The sequence below is a fragment of the Amblyomma americanum genome, chromosome 1, assembly GCF_052857255.1.
Source record: "Amblyomma americanum isolate KBUSLIRL-KWMA chromosome 1, ASM5285725v1, whole genome shotgun sequence".
Classification (NCBI taxonomy): Eukaryota; Metazoa; Arthropoda; class Arachnida; order Ixodida; family Ixodidae; genus Amblyomma; species Amblyomma americanum.
In genome coordinates, this window is record NC_135497.1 from 467,326,680 (window position 1) to 467,331,681 (window position 5,002).

At 45.5% G+C, this 5,002-nt stretch overlaps 1 long non-coding RNA gene across 1 annotated transcript; it reads right to left on the reverse strand.

Moving 5' to 3' along the window:
• Nucleotides 1–4,042: 4,042 nt before the first annotated feature.
• LOC144104595 (uncharacterized) lies at nt 4,043–4,420 on the reverse strand. The gene is made up of 3 exons (XR_013308590.1): nt 4,350–4,420; nt 4,186–4,263; nt 4,043–4,068 (listed from the first exon to the last, which is right to left on the reverse strand). It is a non-coding gene; the product is annotated as an uncharacterized LOC144104595 (long non-coding RNA).
• Between the last annotated feature and the right edge of the window lie 582 nt (nt 4,421–5,002).

The window sequence follows — 5,002 nt, forward strand, 5'->3', positions numbered from 1 at the left end:
TGTACACTGGTAGCGAAGGCTCCATAGACGCCCATTGGTCCAAAAAATGGCGGCTCGTGGGCACTCCAGCTCCCCCTGGATTTTGGGGGGCAAACTACGCAAACTTGACGTAGAATGACGTCACGCATACGTATGCTTTTGGCGCGAATTATAAAGCGGTCTTTCTGTAGAATCCGCGTTTTCGAGCCCGTACCTCTCGAAGGTTGCTGCCTTTCAGCGCGCCCCAACCTTTGCCAGTCAAATGTGCTCGAGTTCCTGCTAGTTATGGCCTTGTTAATGTGCAATTGGGAACGCAGTGAAAGTGACTGGTAAAGGAGGGGCAGCATAGAAAGGCAGCAGCACTTCCAGACACTGGCGAAGCATGCATGATTCGTAGTGCAAATACTGGTGCTAGTACTTTTGAGAGCTTTTGAGTACAGCAAGGAATGATGCAAGGTATGATGCACAAAGCACTGGCTCAAGTGCACAGTTCGCAATAGAGTGTACGGCAAGTATGGTTTTCATAGTTTCATATTCATTGTTTATTGCAGCAACCAAACAAATACAGTAACAAAGCACACTCTTGGCACGCAAACAAAAAATACATGTCATAGGCAGCACAAGCAGTGTTGTTTAAGTTGGCTAATCATCTCAATAGTCACAGTGCAGAAGGAAAAAGCCCTGAAGTGCCACGAACGTTGTCAGTTAGGAAATTGAAAAGTATAGAAAACAATGCTACGACAGCTTCAATTGAAGCAAACATAACATGACATAAGAAGGCGCATCAACACAGACCATAGAGCACACTGGGATTATTCTTCACATTTAATTTCTTCAGCTGAAAGAATATAGCAGGTGCGTTTACATCTGCAAGGCAATGTTAAAGCCAGCTTTAGCACCCTCAAACGTGCTCAACGTAGGAGCAAATACCATACATTGAGCCGGCGTACCATCTCCAGAGTACTTCTAGTCGTTAGCCGGATCAATTTGAAGTAATTTTACGTCAACAAAAGTACACATGAAGTACAGCGTACAGTGAAGTGCAAGGACATTCGCGGGGCAGTAAAGCATGTAATCAGTGTACTGTACGCTACAATATAGCCAGATAAATGTCCAGCGCTGTTCTGTTCGTTGCGCTGACAAAGATCCTACTAAAAACTCTGAGATGCAACTAGCCTGCTAAAAGGTGGCCTGGTAGCCAGTGGTGCCGAGTGGTAGTTATGATGACAGTGGCTGATTTCATTATACCTGCCAGCACGGAACTGCAGGGGGGGGGGGGCGAGCAGGTGGAAAAATTAATCCCAGCGCCACGGAAACTAGGATAATCCATTGCCTAGAAAGTCTCCTTTCAGAGGCATTCGCTTTATCGGTATGGCGTTTTATCTGACAATATTGCACAAGTACATAGGTGACACTTGAACAGGCTGTACATGGCATAAAAGTACCCTAAAAGAGTAACATAGTGGAATGAACGATGAAAGATGCTACATTGTTAAACCATTGCCCCTGTGAGCAACCACGTCACATCCTAGCAAATCAAAATACACAAGTAAAAAATAAAAGAATGAAACCAGGCTGTGAACCAGAAAAAAACCCTTTGCAACCGTTAAACCAGACTAAGCTGATTTGTTGCACAGGCTGCATAATAGCCTGCAACTTCACAAAATATTCAGCCAACAGCTCGGGAATTGCATCCTTTTCATTTGCTTAGCCTCAGTGCTTGCTTCGTGGCTTTCCGTTTAGTAGTTTGACTGCGCAGTTCAAGATTTTTTCTGCGTGCAAGCCAATGCAGCCTCACCCTGACGAACAGGGCAAACAAACCATCATAAACGTCATGACCACACACAGTCAGCGATTTTTCTACCTTGGCGTGAAGCAACATGCACAGATCATGCCCTACTTGTTCTTTTCCCACAATATTGGAACTAGATGCGGCAAAAACCTGCTCGCAAGCATTGATGAAAGCTACAAACGGGGGTGTAGGAACTGACAGGCTCCCAAAGTCACCTTCTCCAGGATTTTTGACACTTAAGTACAAGAGAACTTGGCTCTGATCGGCAAAGGCGGCATTTTCTAGCCTCACCTCGCACGTATGTGGCCCTGTAACACACCTGTGATCATTCATAAACTTGTAGGCAAGCCATCCAGCAAAATAGACAATGTTGTTCTTTAGTATTGGAGACTGATTATCATATGGCAAAACTTCTACTGCAACTGGCAAAGATGTGGCAGCTGTACAGAGAGAAGGAGCAGACTTAGATAAACAAACTGGGAGAGTGGCTACAAGGCTAGACATGTCTTCAGCACAGTTGCTGCTTTCCGACAGTTTGAAAAGGTTGCTAACTAAAAGATGCCTAAATGCTGCTTGAAACTGCCGGCAAGACGAGTTGTTGTTCGATCCAGATTTCGACCTAACAATAGCAAAGGTGTTTTCAAGTGCATCCTGGTTCAGGTGCCTAGTAAGGAGGTATGTCAAACCATAGCGAGAGGCCAGGTGGTTCCATAACAGCAGCACAGCCCTCATAGTTAGGCAGAAGCCACGGATGCAAAGAGGCTGCCGCGCACAGCCTATAACTTCGATGTTTTCGAAAACTGCAATACACTCTTCCAAAAACTCTTCATGCACAGATCCTGCACAAATTGCAGATGCATACGGAGACTTTCCCCGCTTCTGTGAAGTATTTAGACTGTCAAAGAGTCTATCGATCCTCTCAACAAATCTGGCTCTGTGGATAGCCTCTGATGGCAACTGTTGGAATGTTACCAATGTGCACAATGCAGCAGCGCAATGATTGCTGAATACCTGTGCTGCGAGTTTCACAGACATCTTCGAAGCAAAAGTTAAATTAAAGTGCCGGGCACTCAACTTTGGGATGGACGGAATTTGCATTTCTCGATCCTTCTCATAAGCCTGTCGTATGTACGAGCTTTTAATTGTGTCACTGCCTAGCCTGAAGTCATACTTGAAGAGCATATTGCGCAAGCACTTGAGCAAATGCGGTGGATCAAAAATAAAGAAAAGCGGTTCACCATTCACACTTAAGTACGGCTTTTCAGGGGTCACAAGTTTCGAAAACAGAGAAACATTTTGGTTACCCTGATCACAAACCACAGCCACAGGCTGCAATCCAGCTCCAACCAACATTTTGTGGCATTTGAAGAGGAGGTCATACAGAACAGTTGCAGGCGCTGCCTTATCTGCAAAGAAGTAGCCAAGAGGCTGCTTCCACGGCGTACATATTCCTTTGGCCATGAACACAAGCGCCTTGTTTGCAAGATTTGGACCTTGTGCTGCACTACTCTTCAAGGCCTTCAAATCTGTCCAACACTGGAATGTACGACAGCTCCTTTGAAGCATGCATTTCGTCAAAAATTATGGTGCAAGCTCTGTCTTGCCGTGGAAAAGACGCTGCCCGTTTCTCGATAAAATCAAAAACTTCAAGATAAAATCCAACCCTCAATGGTACGCGTGCAAGCCACAGCTGCAGTGACCTAACAGATGGAAGTTTCAGGAGTTTCCTGCAATATCTGTAACCTTTTGGGCTGTGGAAGTATAAACATAAAGCAAAGGTTTTGTTTTGGCTGCACCATCGACGGCCAAACCTGCTGACATTGTGCATCTTTAACTGAGCTTCAACAAAAGCAGCAACAGCTGGTGTTAAATGCTCACGCAGACTATCTACCAATTCGGCAGTGGTCTTCATGCGACGGCGCTGAAGCAGCAGTCCTTGCAGCCTCTTGTTGCGGTTACGCAGCTGCCTGAGCTTGGCTCGAAGTTTCTGCAGTGGCCGCCTTTCATTGATGGGGCTGGTGAAAGATCCTGCAGCGTACAGAGTCGACGGAAGAGCAATAAGTTGCTACGTCGGGTTTAGTCATAGCTGCATGTAGTCCTGTAGCACCAAAAAGTGCGCAATATTGCGAAAGCGTTGTAAAATTGCTAACCTTCATAAGAAAGAGGCGAAAAGCTGAACGGAGCTCCTGGTGCAAATCAGCACTCGCTGACAGTGTTGCGGCCAGCCACCCCTGCCGTGCCAGGTTCCAGAGATGAAGCGCTTGCTTCACTGCTTGGTCCTGCATATGTGTGGTCAGCTGCGCCCACAGAATATAAAGAACAAAATATAGTGACAGCACAGTTCTGACAGGGAAGCCAGCAACCCAACAATGCACAAATAATAACTAAGCGCCACAGGCGGAATTAACACGTACACTGAACCATTATGAAGCCACTGGCGTGGGAACAAGCTTGGTTCAGCGTAGAACCAGTAGGGCTGGCACCATCTGCATCTGCACAGCGCACAGACAAGGAATTGTAGCATATTTCTGAGCCATACGTCCTCAGGTTGTTCGAGCAGATACGAAATAACAATCACCTTCTTGGAAGAGTAGCAGCGACTGGGACGACCGACTCTGGACGTACCCCTTGGAAACAGGTTCACCGGAGATAGCAGCTATCATAGGAAGCAGTCCAATGAGCTTTCAGTCGTCACCATTTTCAAAAGATTTATGTCAGTTATGCATACAACCCTGCTCACCTGGTTCTCCAGCCCGGCGCACTGATGCCGAAGTTTCGCTCAGAGATTGTGAACAGTCCATGTCGCTGCTGCATTCGCTTGAGGTGTCTGAAATGGCAACATTACTGCGGAGAGAAAAGAGAATTCAGTACCTTTATAGTAAATAATTTCCAAAGAACTATAGCTTCCACAGCATGCGGTTCACATTGTCATCACTCTAGAAAGAAAAATGCTTATCCAATGAAATAAAATTCTGTTTACCATCCTTAATCGTTGGGCACATTAGTTTGATGTCATCAGCAGCTGTGGAGCACCAGTAAATCATTCGCAATTTTCATATGCTATGTTTTACTTTGAAGAATGCGAAATTCGTCGATCACACATACAACGATAGCTCGCAAATCAAGTAATGTGCCCCATATTGTTTACAGATTTATGCAGGTCAGCCTATGGCCTACACAATGAGATGCAACAAGAATGAATTCGTAAGCAATTATCGCAAAAAATAAAAA